Source organism: Oratosquilla oratoria, chromosome 30 (genome assembly GCF_046742065.1).
Source record: "Oratosquilla oratoria isolate Oo_2021 chromosome 30, ASM4674206v1, whole genome shotgun sequence".
NCBI classification, from domain to species: domain Eukaryota; kingdom Metazoa; phylum Arthropoda; class Malacostraca; order Stomatopoda; family Squillidae; genus Oratosquilla; species Oratosquilla oratoria.
This window is the reverse complement of record NC_134806.1, coordinates 34653616-34674164: the sequence shown is the minus strand read 5'-3', so window position 1 is coordinate 34674164 and position 20549 is coordinate 34653616. Positions and strand designations below refer to the sequence as shown.

Genomic DNA, 20549 nt, shown 5'->3' with positions numbered 1-20549 from the left:
GAAAGAGTGAGAGGATAAGTGAAATAGAAAAATGAAAGTTTGGTCTTAAAATCTTGTATAATTTTGGCACTCACTGTTCCCAAATTTAGTTTGTTCCAGACATCAATCACTTTGTGTGGGAAGCTATTTTTTTTTCAAATCTCTTCTGTATATCTTTCTTTAGCTTCTTTTTGTGTCCTCTTGTTTCTCTTCTGTCCTATTTTAAAAAGTCATCTCTACCAAGAACTTCCATCCCTTCCATAATTCTGTAAATGGTCAGCAAATCAACTCTTTCTCTTCTCTGTTCCAGTGTTGATAGATGTAATTTATCCAATCTTTGTTCGTATGTCAAATTTGAGAGTGTAGGTGCCATTTTTGTCGCCTCTCTTTGAATTCCTTCTCTTTTTCTTTTTTTAACTAGGTGCCCATTGTGTCGCAGGATACTCCAATTTAGGTCTTATCAGTGCAACCACTATTTTCTTTACCATTTCTTCATCAAGTAGTCAAAGGCCACTTTCATTGATCTTAACAAGTTAAAAGTCTCTCCAACTAATTTATTGACATGCTTATCAGATGTTAAGTCACTTAAGATAATAATTCCCAGGTCCCAGGTCCCTTTCTGAGTCAATTTTTTTGACTTCCTTGGTACCAATTTGATATTGACCCAATATTTTATTTTGGCTTTTTCCAAATTCCATTATACAGTGTACTACATTTCTTAATGTTCACTTCACACCTCGGACTCCATTCCCATATTTTGTCCAGGTCTTCTTGTAGCGATCTGCAGTCTTCTTTTGTGCTTACTCTCTTGAGTAATTTGGTATCATCAGCAAAGAAGTTCATATAACACTTCACTCTCTCATCCATATCACCCCCAACCCCCTTACACACGGGTGGGGGTGGGGGGTAGCCAAAAAGGCATAGAAACCATTCCCACCCATTCCACTCCCCTCCACCTTCCTCTCATCTTGGCACCAACTGGATGGCGGGTCATCCCTGCATCCTGTCCACTGCCCTGGGTCAGAAGCAGTGTCGCAAGACACAGCCACTTCCATCATAATCATCTCTATTCTTTCCGTATGTGACATTCCTCACATTTATATCTTTCTTAGGCAGGAACATAACTCCACCCCCTTGTTTTACCTCTCTGTTTCTAATCCAATAATTATATGCACCATGTCCTACACTGTTGGGTGGTAGTGGACCTTTCAATTTTGTCTCTACAATTCCCATTATGTCAGGTTCTTTTTCCTTCAGGTAATCATTCAGTTCATTCAAACCTGTTATTAAGCCATCTATATTTGTGTAAGACACTTTTAATTTTCTGCTACTTCCATCGTGTTTTCTGTTTTCCTTCTGTTTTTCTCTGCTATGAACCATTTCCTCACTTTCATATCCACTACTCTCCAATAGAATTTCTCTTTGTCTGACTCTGTTCTTTTCTCATTTTTTCCTTAGCTTCTAGTCTTCTTGTTTTCTCATCCTCTCTTTCCTCTATATTCATTTCTCTTTTTATACATACCTGTTTATACTGATCACTTTTTGCTAGTTTCCCTGTTTTTGCTAAGATAATCTCTGCTGTTGTTTGTGACCTGAATCTAACCTTAACCACTTCAGTACGGGACTTAAATCTCGCGGGCAGCAGCCAATGCCAGTCTTTGTCTGACTCTGTAATAAATACTCGCATCATAAAATATAGTCACGGCTTATATCGATAGGTCTCTCTTGCACCGGCGCATTTTGAAACCCACACTGAATGGGATGCAGGGCGCATTTGTGAAAATGTAAAAACACAGGGGCGACTACAATACATATAATCAAGACGCCGATAAGGCAGCGTCGCGAATCCACTTGCTCCTCATGACGCCTGTTGTTTGGCACCGTATGGAATCTAATTAATTGGTCTGGTCATATCTGTATTGTATTTCCCTATTCATTTCTTCAATTTCTTTCCCTGTTTCTTGTTCATCCTCTTGAACTACTTCTAATATCTTGTTTACCTTTTCCTTCTCCTCTTTTACTCTTGTGGTCCTATTTGGATTATGCTTCTCTTCCATCCCTAATATAATCATACATTTCTTTTTGTCCGCTAAGTCTCTTACTATATTCTCCTCTCTCATCATTTTAATAACTGTGTCCTTAGTTTGTTCTTTCATCTGTTGTGTTACTATATCTCTAATTAAATTTTGTTGTTCTCTTGGACTTTTCTCCAACCCTATACTTCTTTTGCTATGGACTTTTTCTTCTCTTTATTGTTTTTTAATTCCTCATTCTCATCTTTTACTTCTTTTAACTGTCTTTTTAATTCTTCTATTTCTGTATCTAGGTTTTGGTTCTCCTTCTTTAGTTCTTCCAATCTATAAACTCTTTGCATAACCCGTGTAAGTTGGCTGAACCTAACCTCCCAGTGTTCGATCATTTTCTCTAGTTTTTTCTCTAGACTTGCTAATCGGGGGAGGTTGGCATCCCCTCCCTCATTAAATCCATGGAAATTGTTATCTCCACTTTCTATTGTGTTGTTCTTATCTATATTTCTACTTTTTTGCCTTTATTGATATTTTCAAATTCACCTGCATCGTCTGCAGCCCTCCTGTTGACATTTCTTCTGATGTCCGGGGAAGCCCGTTCATCTCCTTCCATTTTCCTCAGAAATCCCTCCCTTTCTCCTTTTTCTTCACCTTCCCACTACACCACGAGCTTTCCCCTTCCCTACTAATACAACAAAGGTACTCCCTCATCATTGAGATCGACGAAATTTGAAGTTTTCCTGGAGTTCCAAACTTCACTGTCACTTCGACCAATGTGTGTGTGTATTTACCTAGTTGTATCATACGGGAAAGGGGGGCTATGCTTCTGGTGACCTGTCTTTGTATCTAGCAACATCTAGTTTGTTCTTAAATGCTTGTATGGCATTTGCACACACTATTGTTTAGTCCAATTTGTTCCAGACATCCACCACTGTGTGGAAAACTTATTTTTTTATTCAGATCTCTTCTATAACTGTCCTTTTTGAGTTTCTTTTCATATCCCCTTGTTTTTCTTCTATCCCACTTTAATAAATCATCTCTGTCAAGGACTTCCATGCCAATAGATCGCCTTTTCCTCTTCTTTGTTCCAGGGTTGGTAGTTCCAGTTTAAACAATCTTTGCTTGTATGTCAATTTTGAAAGTGTTGGGCCATCTTTGCCATTGCTCCTTGGATTCTTTCTATTTTCCTTATATTCTTTTTTTGTACTGGGAGTCCATAGTGTCACAGAGTACTCCAATTTTGGTCTTATCAGTGTTATCTTACTGTACCGTTTCAGAGTCATTAGCTTCCAAAAAATTGGTCTTTCAAGCAGTTCATCTTGTGACCAGTTCATTTCTTCTACTGGCATTTTCACAATACCCTGTAGCATTTTCATGGCAAAAAAATACAAAAATTTCTGCCTTTGTTACAGGGCGCCACAAAGAATTGCATTGTACAGTTTGTTCAGCAAAACGATTAGTCTCTACCAGTACACAGTCAATAATCCTGTTATCGATAAAAGACTGAAGAATTCAAAAGGACTCATTTTTGTTGGGTCTTCATCAGTCGTAATTCCAGGATTTCCTGTGAATGGGAAACGTGCTGGTGCTGCATTCATGCTGTCCTCTGATAAATCTAGGCTTCTCCAAGCTCTTGCATCACCTTCCTCCTCTGTGGAGAAATAGTCATTGTCTGATGAACTGGCACTGTCATCAGAAGTATTCAAGCTCCTGAGGGAAGGTTCATATTCACTATCTTCCTCAGAATTAGACATTTGGGGTGTAATTTATTTGAAAAGGCCACAAAAAACGAGTGGTAATGTGGATGAAGACTGCACCTGCCCACAGTGGCTGCCATAGCAAGTCTTACTGGAGTGGCCTTGAACTGCCTGTGCTACCCTATCGCCTCTGCCAAACGTACGATATGACGAGATTACTCGTTTCACACGTAGAATGGCTTAGTAAGGCTCAGAATCGACGAGTAAATACGTCTGTAGCTGGTTTTTGAAGATTAGTTTTAGATAAGTATTCTTGTCGACGACTAAAAAAAAAACATTAGGTGAAAACGAGTCTACTCGTTTCTGCCGGGGAAGGGAAAAAAAAAAAAAAAAAAAAAAAAAAAAAAAAAAAGTAAAGAACTAATAGACAAATATATAACATCATATATTGCTCACTCAAAGAAGAAATAATACCAGAAGACTGGAAAAATGCTATTATACCAATTTATAAAGGAAATAAGGAAGACCCAACAAATTACAGACATTTCCTTTACAAGCATGATAGCTAAAATTTGTGAGTTATAAAATGTAGATGGATATAACATTTAAAAGAGAACAAGATCCTAAATCCGAGACAATTCGGATTTAGACTGGGAAGATCATGTGCCACAAATTTGACTACTAGACATAATACAAGAAAGGGACAGATGGGCTGGTCATCCGTTCCTAGATCTACAAAAAGCTTTTGATAAAAAAAAAAAAAACATAGGTGGGATACAAGGTAAACTACTGAAATGGATGGAGAACTTTTTGCATGGAAGAAAAATTATAGTGCTCAGGGATAAGAGTTCTACTTGGGATAAGGTAATTAGTGGAGTTCCACAAGGATCAGTATTGTCTCCAATAATGTTTGCTCTATGTGAATGACATAGACAAAGGTGTGGAATGTTACATGAGCTTCTTTGCAGCAGCTGATACAAAATTGTTAAAGTACTGAAACGGACTGTGACTCACTACAAAGAGATCTGAACAGCGTCTGGGAATGGAGTCAGAAGTGGGCAGTGGACTTCAACATTAAGAAATGTAGCATAATGGAATTTGGAGAGAGAGAGAGAGAGAGAGAGAGAGAAAAGGACAATATAAAATTGGTAAAAAGGAAGTAACGAAAGTGGGATCTGAAAAAGACATGGGGGTAATCATTACAAGATATATGTCCCCTGACAAACATATAAACAAAATTGTCGGCAAAACCTATAACTTGCTAAGATCAATAAAAATGGCTTTTACTTATTTGGGTGAAGAAATGGTAAAGAAAATACTAGTCACACTGATAAGGCCTAAATTGCATTATGCAGCTACACTATGGTCACCCAGTACTAAAAAGAATATAAGGAAAATTGAGAGAATCCAGAGAGCAACTATCTAGATGGCCCCCAACACTATCAAAAATGTCATATGAAGAAAGATTGTCAAAACTAGAACTACAGACTCTGGAACAACGAAGAGAAAGAGGTGACTTGTTGACCATCTACAGAATTATGAGAGGTGTGGAAATCCTTGATAGAGATGACTTACTAAATTGGGATAAGAGAAACACAAGAGGACATGGAATGAAACTCAAAGAGGACAGGTGGGACACCACGAGTGTAATTCCCTTTCCTAAGATACAACTAAATACACATGCACAGTAGAACCTCTGTTCTTGAATGTCTCACAAATTGAACAAATTAGTTTTCAAATACATATATATACACATATAATTTTTTGTTAAAGCAGTAAAGCAAAATATAAATTCTTGACCAACCCAACCAGAGCTGAGGGGTGAAATTCAAAGTTTTGTGGAATTTTATTACACAAATGTTGTAAAGATCAGCAACCCAGAGTACCCATGTAAATATAAGGTACCCCACATATCAGCTTCTAAAGAGTAACAACCCCAGAAATGAGCCTGTAAATATAAATCACCCAAATAGGGATGATAATTTAATTAAGGTTAGGTTAGGCTAAGCTTGCTCAGTCCAGCCACCCCAAATACAAGATTGTAAAGATAAACAACCCTCAGGTACTCTGGTGTTGCGGATCTTTTCAATATCCTTATCACCCTAATCAAGCTGTCTCCAGCAGATCAGTTAACATTTTTAGTCCTTGACCAAATCAGTTCTGAAACAGTTTTTCAAAATGGATTGTGGTTGATAACCAAGGTTCTATTGTATATAATTTGAATGAAGTTCACTGCACTATTAGCTTGAACTATTTTAAGATTCAAGTTTTTCAATTTTAAGAATATCTTTTTATTCTTGTTCAAAGTTTGAACAGTCATTCATGATTTCATTATCATGGAATAAAGAAGTAGAAATAGGCATTCATGAATGCCAAGAATGCCAACTATCACTCTGGTCCTGGAGCCGCAGCGTCTATGTCGTGGGACCACCCCCCCCAACCCCAAGAGTTTGGGGCCAAACGGCGGCAACCAGCCCTGGCCACCAGCTCTACGCAGGTGGCACCGATCCCCAAACAGCTGCCCAGGATGTAACACTTCACCCCATACCATACAACACATAATGGAAGACTGCATTACACACAATCATGCACGCAAACAACACAACATACACTCTATATAGGATTTGTGGGAAAACCCAGTTTCGGCTGTGGCATTCCTTGGGGAGACAGGACTGCTCGGACAGGCAGTCTAGGGAACGACAACAACAACAACAACAACTATCACTCTACTGGTAATTCTATGTAACAATATAAGAAAAAACTGCCAACATGTAAACCAAAAACTTAAGGTTTATTGCCTCTCTCACAGGCTGCTTCAGGATGAGAAGAACTATACTTGTGGTGTCTATCTGGAAGGTCTGCTGCCAATAGAGTGGGTGCTGGCTGATATGTACTCTTTATACAATCTGTTTTCCTAGTTCAGTACAGTTGATTGTACTTGTGTGATGTAGGGTTAAGGGCTTTTGCATACAATTGTGTACCTATCATTTTTATGTGGTGTTCTATGGGGTGGATTTTAATTTTTGTACGCAGATGTTCTCTTTGGGTGGTTTTAGTGCCTGTTATTATCCTTAAAGTTTTAATTTGTATGGTTTACAGGGTGTCTGTGTTTGTTTTCCCGATTGTTGGGAACCATGACATGAGTGTGGTTAACAACTGTTTGTAGGCTATGATTAGTTTCATTCTGTTGACCAAAGCCCCACTTGCTACTGAATGTAATAGGCCTTTTTATTGTCTGGTCCTTAATGTGTGAGTTAAAGGACACAAGTACCAAAAGTGAGGCTCAAGATTAATTTTCCCCCTATAAAGAAGGTAGAGTGAGTTTCTGGGCCCAATCCAGAGACCAGGTACCAGCCCATTAGGGGTGCACCTCCTTGTGGAGGTAGGAATGATGTGACATTTTGCAATTATTCACTTTGGGATGATGATGCCTACATAGGCATCATGAGGTGCAAGTGGGTACATGAGCATGCTGGCATCGGTGTCTTGATTATATATATTTTTCGTAGTTGTACATCAGTTACCCCTAGATTCTGTGAACTGGTTTGATCATGTTTTCTATGTTTATTATTACTCCGAGTATAAGAGAATGAGTAATACAGCAGTGACTTTATATTCTATAATATGAGTAGTGTGATGAATCATACATATGGCAGCCATTGCTGCACATGAGAATTTGACTCATACTGAAGTGAAAGTGGCTTTGGGTCTGATTCTTTTATTAATTCTTAATCCTCTTTCAGTCAGTGGGGCAGCCTCTTGCTGGCAAGTCACAACAGAACCCAAGCACAACCAGAAACTTGCACCACATAACACATCTATACAAAATTATATTTGCATTTAGATAGGCCTAGTAAACCAAACCCTTGAAGACCAACCACCAAGCTCTCTACTCCATCGGTCAAACCCCTCCAGATATTAACCTCACAAACCCATCCCATGAGAAGCAAGAACCACACAAGCATGACCGTGTTCAGGCCACCATCTCAACATTAAAACAATAATACTACTGACAAAGAACAGATCTGACCAAAGGTACAAATTGCCCCAGATGCAATTGTCACACTGACAACTGAACACCTTAACTTACTCTACCCCACTCAGCCATACCCAACAACAGCATATTTCTTTCTTGAGTGAATTATAGGCCAGTTTGGTAACTGCTGGCAACTACCTGGGACCCATGGAGCTCCAGCAAAAGATCTGGGACAGTGAACAGTGGCACCAATTATTTCTGAAGGGAGGTACACATTCACTTTTTTTTCTAAATCATTATTCTTGTTTGTCTATGTAAGTTTGGGTGTTCCTTGCAGTCATCTTATGGTTATTACCTGGGTTATTATCATCAGGTCATATGTATAGGTGAATCCTTTTGTGCTATGCTTTGGTTCTGGTGTAGGAAGATCACATGTATAGAAGTTGGGGACCATGTTGCTGCACAGGACCACCATACTCCAGGAGTTCACAGTATCCTATGTCCTCTACATGTGGTAATCCTGGGTACAGTGGTCCTGTCCGGCAATACAATTTGCTCCCCTACCCCTCCCATGCTAAACACAACTATCTAATTACTAACAATCCCTTGCATACTCACACTAAGGTAAACTATTGGTGATAAATTAGAGTATTGGTAATATATTTTGCCATGTTTAACACAGGTGTGGTGGAAAAGCAAACTACATTGTCACATAAGATCACTATGAGTGCTCCTAGGCCTAGACTCAAGTACTGTATCCAGGGTTCCCACATATAGAGGACATTGGAAACTGTGAACTCCTGGAGTAGTTCTGTGCAGCAACATGGTTCCCAACTCCTCTGGTGCTAAACACAATAAAATAAATTACAAAGATCTAATTCACCAAAAATTCAGGAACACACAAGGGATTGTTAGTTATCTATAACACTGTGTTCAACACAGTAGGGGTAAGGGTGGGTCAGTCAGTCAATCCACTGCTCCTGGTCTCTTGCAGAAAACCACCATTCTTCAGGTAACTGGCAACAGCATCGAGGTGAGACCATAAGTCACCCAGGGAGGATATATTATGTTGTTGTCTAATGATTGTTAGTGTGGGGCATTGTAGTATGAGGTGTTCTGTGTCCTCTGTGTTGTGGTTGCATCTGGGGCAATTTGAATCTGTGGCCAGGCCTATTCTGTGTTGGTACAGTACTGTTTTAATCCTGGATGTTCTACTGAGCGTAGGCCATTGTGGTTCTTATCAGGTGTATGAGCTTTTTTCTCTCTCTATCTCTCTGTGGGGCTTATCTCTGGGGGTTGTTGCTGGAGTATTGAGTTTAGCGGTCTGTCTTGAATGGCTTGTTTAGTGATCTGAGTGTATGTTTTTGCGTGGTACAGGTGGTTGGTTGTTATAAGCATTTGCAGTTATAGGTTTTGGTGTCTGTATGCAGGTGTCAAATTGGGGTGGTTTTGGTACATCCTGTTATCATTCTTAGTGCTCCATTCTGTAAAGTTTGTATTTTGTTTGTCTTGCTTGTTGGGAATCATGCTGTGGAGGCATAGTTGGGGGTGGTTCTTATGAACTGCTTGTAGATGCTTAGTAGATTTTCTCCCTGTTGTTCAGTCACTGCTTATGATGGATTTAAGTAGGTTAATTTTCTTGTTAATTTTTTATATCAGGACTTTTATTGGTGGGCTGAAAGTTATACAAGTATTAAATGGGACGGCTAAAGTTTTAGGATTGTTTTCCAATGGAAGGATTTATCTATATTAAACCCTCAATAAACTGAATTTCAGGTAAACAGACCCCTTTGTGCCAACCAAATTTCCATCAGTAAACTGACCACACATTCGGTTTATCTGATGAGTTTGAAAGGTGACTGAACATGCTGGTGACACAGTGCATGTATGTGCAACCAAACACATCTCAATATATGGCACCATAGCATCCTTTCCTTGTCTGGGGAGTGCAACAATCAAATATAATTTTGTTTGATGTACCCTATTACCTATATCATATTAAGCAGTGTACCACTAATGATGGAAAAAGAATAAATAAATAAATGAATACATACATACAAGGCTTTTTCCCCCTTACAAGGGAGGTAGCCAAAAAGGGAAAGGCATAAAATCATTCCCATCCATTCCATCCCTAAATACACTCCACACCCCCTCCACCCTCCCTCTTATCTTAGCACCTCCTGGATGACAGGTCATCCCTGCACCTTGTCCACTGCCCTGGGTCAGAAGCAGTGTCGCAAGACACAGCACACCCACAGCAAGGCCGCTTCATTAAATCGGCGACCCCCCCTCTCCGTCCCCCCATGCATAAAAGGAGATGGGGAGAAATCCCTTTGGGCTGCGTCAAATTTTGCTCACACATACTACCTCACACATGAATAAATAAATTAAAAGCCACCCATTTTAGACACGTGTTACCAAACATTTCACTGTATAAACCGACCCTCAGTCTGATTATATAGTGCTATTCTGACCATCTTATGAACATTTTTTTTTTATAAACCATCAGTTACCTCCCCCAATTAGTTCAGTTTATCAAAGGCTTACTGTATTTAATTTTACTAAAGAGTATTCTTTCTTCGTTTATGGTTGTCCGGTGTGAATAACATCACTATTAAAAGAAACACAATGTAAGGATGGAGCCTCTATTAGTAAAATATTTTGCTTTATCAAGTACATGATTGTAGTACACAAATCTGAGAATAATTGGGAAGCTCAGATGAAACTGGAGAAAGTTGAGAACGATAGGGAATAATTGTCTGTGTGATGGAAGACATTTCTTTACAGCCAATGAACAAATACAAAAAGTGGAAGAAGTAATGTGAGTGGGCATTTGTCCATTGTTGATGGACAAAATCTGAAGAATGAAAATGGGTGTGGTGGGCAGTTAGGTATAGTTGTCCTAGAACTTATTTGCAATTGGAAGCAAAAGAAATGTTGAACATACCTCTATATTTTTCAATGGTGCTGAATCATTGGATGAGCTTCCATAACACTTTCTCTGGATTTTATTGGGCTTGTGTACCAGTCGCTCTGAATTTTCCTAGTCCAGGCTGTGAACAAATGTCCTCCTTCACATGGACAATTACTCCCTACCCTCCTCAACCTTCCTAGGTTTCACTGACCTTTCCCCATTCCCCAAGATCTTCTCATTTATTCTCAGAGATTTGTGTACCACAATCATGTACCTGATAAAGCTCTGGGTAACCAAAGTTGCTCCTAGGGATCTGTGGCACCCACAGGGGTGGCAAGGTCTTCTTGCGATGGTTTGCCCCCAACTCCCTCCATACCTGACCCTCTGATATCCATCCCTCTGTATCCTCTCTCCCTGATGAGGACAGAGTCCACCTGGCCACCATCCCTTCTAAGCTACCAGATGAGGCTGGATGACTGTCTAGGATGTAACACTTCACCCTATAAAACATGTTATGGAAGACTGCATTGTACACAACTACATATACTAAACACAACATATACTCTATACGAGATTTGTGGGAGGACCCCATTCCTGCCCTGGTGATACTCAGGGAGACAGGATTGCTTGGCCAGACAGTTTATGAAACAAACAATAATAACTTGATAAACCTCTAACAAGCAAAAAGTCAAGTTAAAAAAGGCTCCTTCTTTACTTGATGTTTCACTGTTAGCTAGGTCAACATGAAAATGGAATTCCTGATATTTGAGCTGAAGTAGTTCTCATGGGATGCAGAAAGTCGCTATGAGTACAATGCAATTTGAATTATCCATCTAGCTGTCCTAGTTCCCGAGATATTGCATTTTGAATGGTATTAAATCGGGCCTATTTTGTCCCAGGAAATCGGGCCAAAACGTGCGGTCTCACGAATCGCCGACCAAACCCAAACAATGACTGTTTTTACTCAAATGCACAATTTTATATACAAATTTAGCATATGGTTGCATTATTTAACCTATTTTCTTTAAAATGTGTGATTTTCATGTAATTTGATCAAAGAGAAGTTATGTTTTTATCCTCTGCAAAATTACTGACCACAGCTACGAATACCATCAAATTACATGAAAATCACACGTTTTAAAGAAAATAGTTGAAATAATTCAATTATATGCAATCTATTACACTAATAACACAATAGTAAGAAACTTAATAGAGTGTAGTTGATCCATACCACCAGTGATCAAAGATGGCAAGCTGGACGAACTGTAGCTGTGGTCCGTAATATTAGAGCATGAAAACGTAACTTCTCTTTCATAAAATTACATGAAAATCACACATTTTAAAGAAAATAGTTCAAATAATTCAACTATACGTCTATTACACTAATAATAGTAAGAAACTTAATAGAGTGCAGTTTGATCCATACCATCAGTATGTTGTTGTTATTCGATAATCCGACCCAATAGAAAAAAACTAATTAGTACCACCGATTGCCAATTCACTGGATTTTTTTAGCTCATTTTTTATGCTGAAACATAAAAAATGTTTCGATTTACTGCTGAATGCAGGCCGCCATATTTATCTTATGTTTTTATGTACCGACATGTAACTGATGATGTGATTGTTTGAAATTTACTACAATCGTAGTAAATACACTCACAAAATTTTTATGAATGAAATTTCCCGCGGTATGTAAATTTGGCCGTTTCAATGGCGTGCGCTTAAAATGACACGCTATTGTGCTCGTCATCGACGGTGGTGCCTCTGGTGGTGTTTGACCTAGCTATCACTGTTGATTTCTGGGGTGAAGCTTCTACTAAAGTTATTTTTGAGCCATTGTTTCAGTTTGTTCAAGTAGGCTTTGGTGATATTTACTGCAATTTTGTATTTACTGTGAGAGATTATTATTGCCAATTCATCAGCACATGAAAGAACATTGGTGTTTAGTCCTGGTTCTGGAGTAGGAAGATCTCTTGTACCGAGATTCAATAGCAAAAAGTAGGGGTGGGTGAACTGTTTCTTCATGGGACCACTACACTCCAGGAGTGGTGGATACTAGAACAAATAATATTATCACTAAATTTGTCCCAGAACTATCTGAATGAGCTATGAACAAAGATAACCATGTCTGGGTTTTACTCTTCTTGAACAACAAAGGACTACAGGAGACCTCCAGTAGGTTACACATCTAAAGATAGGCACACCTTGAGTCTTGTCAGGTAACATGATTTGCTATCCTCACCTCTCCAGTGCTAAGTACGACAAAGTAAAATATCAACAGTCCCTTATATATTCAAATTAATGCAATTTCAATTCTGGGTGATAAAATATTAGTAATTTACTTCACCATATTTAACACTATAGGCACTGGAAGGGAGAAAACTGTTGTTTGACAGTATCATTGTTGTCCATGTGTACTGCCTGCTAGCCAGCTCGGCCCATCAGATGCTTGGAATACCATCTTTGTTTTCCTAGGTGTGGAGGTTGAAGAAACTAGTATGATAAATTTGTCTACTCTACCCTAACCTACCTAACCTAACCATGGTGGGCTGACTTGGCTGAGTAGATGGGCCAAGTTGGCAATGGGCCAAGTTGACTCTACATAGTAACATTTAACATTGGTGTGCCCAAAGTTGGTGTTCTGACATTCCTCTTGTTTTTTCCAAGATAACAATACCTGGAGACAGGTAGATAGCTTACACCTGATGAAACTTTGACATAGGGAATCAAAATGAAAGAAAAATGTCAACTTCAGAATTATGTATGGAACAGTCGCACTGAGGAGGCAGTCAGTAATTGAAGTGTGAATATCTTTAAAGATAGATGCAACCAATGTCAGAGAGAGATGTTGAGAGGATGCAGCCATTACAAGTACTGACTCCCTTGCTACATTTTTAAAAGATAAACAGCATGTTACCATGTACAAAGAGATAAAAAGGCTGTCATTATGATTATAGACTAGCAAACAACACCTTGAGCACCTGAGAAATAAAAAAGACATATGTTGAAGCCTACCATACTGGTAATACTACCTAACAGGGGCTAGATATCACGAAAATAACTTAATTCATTACATCACAAGCTGGTAATCACGAGATTCAACTAGTTCACGCCCTGGCAAATGACGGCCATTTAACATACAGTTTGCTATAGATGCTGCAGAACTCAATTTCCTAGGCTACAGCACTGACTTCATAGTACTATCTGAGCCATAAATATTTCATAAACATTTAATAATTAACTACTAAAACCACTGCAAAAACAAAACAAAAACAATTATCCAGAAACCCACCGTTGGTATGCGAGATGCTGTTGCGATTCTCACAGTTTCATTGAATTTAGATGACACTTCCCATCACAAAACCCCCACCAAAATACACTCTAAGCACTGTTTATTTGTTTTTCCACTTATTTCATAAATGGCACCACAAAAATCACTGCATTCTAGCCTGTCACTTGTAATGCGTATGCATGTTAACTGTTTGGGCACAACGAAAACAAACATGGACGACCGCGTACGTGAAACAAACGACGACTTTCATGCACAGGCTGCTATTGTTTATACTCTGAAAACTTTGTAACATGAGAGTGAACATTAAATGATTATTCAGTAAGTAAAATTATATTTATTTAACTTGTAATGGTGAATGGGAAGCTATCAAATGCATTTGTATTGTGAAATATATGCTAAATATATTTTGAAAGTTGAAGTATGAGTTCCCATGACGAAGTTAAGATTTATGGATAGCAACAGCAAAAGCGTTAGGGAGAGTAATGTGTGAGTAATCGGGGGCATTTAACATTACGGCAAAAAATATTGCATCTACAAGAACCAGCACACGCATTTCATTACATGGAATATAAAATTATGTACCAATATCATAAATATGACGCCTAGGTGTCCTTGAACATATTATCCAACATATCCCTAATTTCATACTATACTGATCCCGATAATCATTTTTGGAGTAGATTGGTTATCATTACCAATTAGTATAGACATCTGTGGTGACATCATCATCATCAATTGGGGCATACGCCAAGATGCGCGTTGCTTCACTCATACGGCGGGTTTAGTCCCCAGTCTCTACGATCAAGCTTCCATGCACCCTTCCCACTCCAAACAACTCTAGTTCAGTTAACTTAGTAAATTGATAGTTGTAGAATTAGGATGAAGATTGGGACATGAAAATCAATCATATTCGAGCTGTATCAAAATCAGTTTTCTAGAATGCTTATTGACATTAAGAAAAAATCTAGACACTGTCGTGGGAATAATTTTCTCGATATAACGAATTATATACTTTTCCCAGTTAAAGTGGTCTATAATTTTTGTTAATATATACGAAAACATTATGTAAAATAAAGAACTACGCCATAGAATCAAGGAATGACTCTCATTCAATACTGAGTTACCGATATATTTCATTGTTAATCTTTTAATTTTGCCACCTAGTGATTTTACGTTTTGAGTATTAATTCTGGTGTACTTCCCATCTCCAATTCTCATCTATGCGGATAATTTACTATGTATATCTTGCAATAATCTAAGTCCAGTTAAGGGGAAATTATACTGTATCTTCCATTGACCCTTGGCAACGAGAGATCAAAGGTCATTAGAGGGTTTGGCATGAGCTAAGCCTGCATTACATCATTGAAATCATGACCTAAACCTGGCCAGAAACATATGTGACCGTGATTCGGTGAGATTCATAAAAGTTGTCCCAATCACATATCTAAGAAACGATATCATGGAAACTTGTGAATAGGCCGAATGTGCGTTTCTCAAACGAGGGAATGCACTCAATGAGAGAGTGCATCGTTTCTCCTCACCATCTACCTCCCATTCTCGCTCTCCTCCCAATCCTCCCCCCCCCCATACGAGTACTACACACTCAAACTCATCAGCCAGAAAGTAAGAGACAAAGAAAATCAGTAAGTGGCCTTAAGGTCACGGTAAGTCATAAGGGTTTGTTCATGCAACATACGAAATATTCATGATAATGTGTCTTTACTGAACTTATAATTATAAGTTCAGTAAAGACACATGACACTTTGTGCCATACTTATTCTTAGAGGGTTGTCAGGCACAATGGTACCATGTAACCCAGTATTACCTGCCGCATGGTCGGATATCCTTTCGGCGATTAAACTGGATCCCCCACTGGTGACCCACCAGTGAGAGAGAGAGAGAGAGAGAGAAAGAGAGAGAGAGAGAGAGAGAGAGAGAGAGAGAGAGAGAGAGAGAGAGAGAGAGAGAGAGAGAGAGAGAGAGAGAGAGAGAGAGAGAGAGAGAGAGAGAGAGAGAGAGAGAGAGAGAGAGAGAGAGAGAGAGAGAGAGAGAGAGAGAGAGAGAGAGAGAGAGAGAGAGAGAGAGAGAGAGAGAGAGATAGAGAGAGAGTGTGTGTGTGTGTAACACGCCTCTTTGGTCCTCTATCCAGGCCATGGCGGGTGGCCTCTATTGGGTCGGAGAACAAAATCGGCTGGGCTGATTGACTTGAATCTGTGGGTCAGGCACGCCCAGAACCAAGCAACTATCGCCTGGGCCGACACCGTTCGGTCTGCGACTGTCATTCCTTAGTGTCCAGGTGGGTAGGTGCGTATACTCTCCCATAACCCCTGAGACTATTGGGTTGATGTGTATACCCAAATATTGGTCTCCTCTTGTTGGGCTCGTTGGTGGATGGGGGCATGGGAGGGCGAATCACAGGTTTATGTTCATGATAACCATACTGGATACATATGGGGAGGACGGGCTTGCAACCTGCCTCCATCAAAATCACCAAACTCGCTGTGCGGGGAGCCGGGGCGTTCCAAACAAAGCACAAACATGTCGAACCAGGCCCGGGGTGAACCTCCGGCGGGCTCTTTATATGGGTGTCGAGAACAGTCTTTCTCTCTCTCTGGACGACCGACAACCTTTCTTATCGGCGGAGCTCAGGAAGCTTAGATTAGATATAGTGGCTCTCTCAGAGGTAGCAGCGAGATCAGTAGTGAGAGTTGCACCTACTTCTGGACAGGCCGAACCCATGGGGTCCACCTTGCGGGAGTAGCTGTAGGTATATCTAGCCGACTACAGCGTACCGTTGTAAAGATTATTCCTAGTGATGAACACATGATGGTGGTGGAGCTGAAGCACACCTTGGGCTTCACCTCTATTACTGCAGTAAATGCTCCTACTGAGTATATAACCTTGAAGAGAAGATGTTCTATGCCAATCTTGAATCTATAGCTGACCAATGCCCGCCACGAGACTCCCTTATTGTTATAGGCGACTTCAATACGGTTATTGACACCGACAGAGCTGGCTATGATGTATGTATTGGCCCCCATGGTTCTGGAACCAGGAAAATCAATAGTTCTCTCCTTCTGAACTTTGCAAAGTCCAGAAGGCTGAGGATTGGTGGTTCTTGGTTCCAGAGACGAGAGCCACACCGATGGACATGGTATAGTAATGCCGGAGGAGTGGCCAAGGAGATCGATCACATACTTGTTAGCACTCGTTGGAAGATCCTACAGAACTGCAGGGTTTATCAAAGTGCTGAATTCTTTGGGGCCAATCACAGACTTGTATTTGCAACACTGAGACTGTGTATCAAATCCAGGAGAACCCCAAGATGTAACCCGAAGAATTTCAGGGATGATGCGTATGCCCAGGAGTATGAAGTAGCAATCTCTAATCAGTTTAAAGTACTTGTGCATACATACATATACCAAAGGCTTTTTCCTCCTACACGGGGGGGGGGGCAAAAAGAAAAAGGCATAGGAACCACTCCCACCCATTCCATTTCCTATATATTCCATTCCCCTCCATCCTCCTCCCTCCCTCTTATCTTGGCACCTCCTGGATGACGGGTCATCCCTGCATCCTGTCCACTGCCCTGGGTCAGAAGCACTTGTATCTCTTTAAAATCCAGAGGAATTGTGGGACACTTTCAAACGTGAAAATCTGAAAGCTGTCGAAAGGTGCGTTGGAAAGCGCCAAAGGGCGAGGAGTGGTGTGGCGTAGTGGGAGACACTGGAGGAGAGTGTAGAGTTGGGCTGTGCTGCCAGAATGGCTGGGAACCTGGACCAATACAGGATTTAGAAACTGCACTAGGGCTTTCATGAAAATGGGTAAGAAGGGGAATCATCAAGGAAATCACTGAGTGTGTCGAGGGCCATTTTAATGCAAATTACCTCAGGCCTGCTTACCGAGCCCTGAAAAAACTCCAATCCAAATCTGTGACTCAGAGGAGCACAATCCGAACAACTGATGACGAGCTAGTGTCAGGTATGGAGGGGTGTGGCCCCTTTGCCGAGAACTTTGAGCAGTTTCTCATGGATGACCCTCCAAGCGGACAACTTCCCCTTGATAGTATTCATGTGGTGGTTCCTGATCCACAGATAGACAAATCTCCGTCCTCTCTGACAGAGGTCAAAGAGGCTGTGAGTAAGTTGAAGTGTGGAAATCTAGATGGCATTTGGAACATCAACGCGGAGTTGGTAAAAAGTGGGTGTGAGGCCATGATCCGTGGGTTGCATGCAGTACTCTTTACTGTATGGCAGTCCGGTACCATTCCCTCTGACTGGAGAAAAGCTCTGGTCATTCCTATCTGGACGAGGAAAAGAGACCGGAAGGACTGCAACAACTGACGCGTCATTACACTGCTCAATGTACCAGTAGGTGCTTGTCCATCTATTGCTAACACGGGTTCGTTCACATCTGCTAAAGTTTCAGATGCATGAACAGTCTACTTTCACGCCAGGTAAGCCAACAGATGATCGGTTCCTATCGCTCCCTATTCTTGTAGAGCGCCGACGTGAGTTTCAACAGGAGTTTCTTGCATCTTATGTTGATCTCAAGAGGGCGTTTGACTCGGTGCATCGTAGAGTGCTCCGGGTTCTTCTGCGGATCCGTAGGATTCCTGCAAGGATTGTTGACTTGATATCTGGCTCATACTCTGGGACAGAGAGTGCTGTAATGTATGGAAGGAGCGTGTCTAGCTTCTTTCTTATTCATTCAGGAGTGGGACGAGGATGTGTCCTCGCCCCAAAAAATTTCAACACCTGCATGGACAGAGTTGTCGATCAGTGCCGTTTCGGAACATCTTTTGGTAACACCAAGGTCACTGACCTTGTATTTGCTGATGATGCTGTCCTTCTTGCGGAGTCGTTGGAAGTCTTGGTGGACCAGAACCAAGGCCCAAGAGTTTAGGGGCTTATTGAATGACACAATTCAGTCTGTCCATGCATGTGGCAAGGACATTGAGGTCTTAGAAAACTTTACATACCTTGGTGGTGTAGTGCATAACGATGGTGGGTCATGTCAAAAATTATTCCGAAAGATTGGCATTGACCATGGAGTTATGGCGTTGTCATTATTTATGCAGTAGGACTGAGATTCGACTCTTCAAGTCACTTGTGCTCCTTGTCTTGCTGTACGGCTGTGAGATATAGGCATTGAGTGCTGACTTGAAAGAAGCGTTTCGATGTTTTTGGTATAAAATGCCCTCAGAGAATCATGGAGTATCACTGGAGTGACTTCGTATCAAACCAAGGACTAGTGTGAAACTCAGTGTAGGCCAGTTATCAGCATAATTCGTGAACGTCAACCACGACTATATGAGAATCTGCCACATTTCTCTGATGTTGATCCTACTCACAGTGTTGTCTCCACAAGAGACAACCCTCGATGGAGGAGACGAAGGGGACACCAACGGAATTCATGGTTGGTGGAAGTTGATAGAATCTGTCGAGAGTTGTGTGGGGAGAGAAGGGGCGAGTGCGTGGTAACTTGCTTGGAGAGACCGTGGGGACTAGCACCGACGTGCGAATGAAAGAACGCACTCTCTGGCGTATAGCGAAATTGAGGATGATGATGGGTCCCCTGCAGATCAGGTATATCGTTTTAATTTGGCGTAATTGTTGTAAACATTCAGGAGTATCTCCAGTATTAACTCGGTGAGACGACCACCAAGAGTAAATTGCATACCGTCAGCATTGTTTATTAAAAGGGATGGGGAAATCTTTGTTTGGAAGTCATATTTTCCACATATATAGACCCAACTGCTGTTTAATAGATATAATGTAAATAATGATCAAGGGTCTTGTAACTCCGCGCACTTAGAATTTGGGTATCATTTATTTACAGTTTAGGACTATAGGGTTTATCTATCGTTCTCTATTAACGATTAGTGTATTCCCTCATTGACAGGCCCAGATAATTTATTATTACTTCTCCATATTATCACTGTTCTTATTTTAGTTTGTATTCATAATTATTAACTTTAAATTCTTGGTCATAACATGTATAAGATAAAAATATTATAGGTATTCATTTGGACTTTTATTTCTGGAGTGTTTGAAAAAGCGGTATAATGTATACAACCCCTTTATATATTTAGATATATATATATATATATATATATATATATATATATATATATATATATATATACATACACACACACACACACACACACACACACACACACACACACACATATATATATATATATGTGTGTGTGTGTGTGTGTGTGTATTCACCTCGGATCTGCTGCAGCCTCTGTTCGAGACAGCCAGACACCACCCTACGGCAGTGAGCTCAGAGCTCATTATTTGCCGATCTCTGGGTAGGTCTGAGACCACTCACACACCACACACCGGGACAGCAAGGTCACAACTCCTTGACTAACATCCCGTACCTACTCACTGCTAGGTGAACAGGGGCTACACGTGATAGGAGACAAACCCAACTTATCTCCGCCCGGCCGGGGAATCGAACCCCGGTTCTCAGGCTTGTGAGGCCAGTGCCTTACCAATCCGCCACCGAGCCGTGTGTGTGTGTGTGTGTGTGTGTGTGTGTGTGTGTGTGTGTGTGTGTATCTCCGTCCTGAGATTCAGGTTAAATGTTAGATTTAATTAATAGGTGACCCTAGCTGCAGTGTAGCATTCACTATAACTTCATGTTGTTA

The 20549-nt window shown here is 40.5% G+C and overlaps 1 protein-coding gene across 1 annotated transcript in view; it reads right to left on the bottom strand.

Moving 5' to 3' along the window:
* The window catches only part of LOC143041079 (uncharacterized), a 94625-nt gene extending 80502 nt beyond the window's left edge, over positions 1-14123 (bottom strand). Inside the window, exon 1 of the mRNA XM_076212761.1 lies at positions 13886-14123. The gene's annotated coding sequence lies outside the window, so the exon portion shown is untranslated. The remainder of the gene's footprint in view (positions 1-13885) is intronic.
* Positions 14124-20549: the final 6426 nt, after the last annotated feature.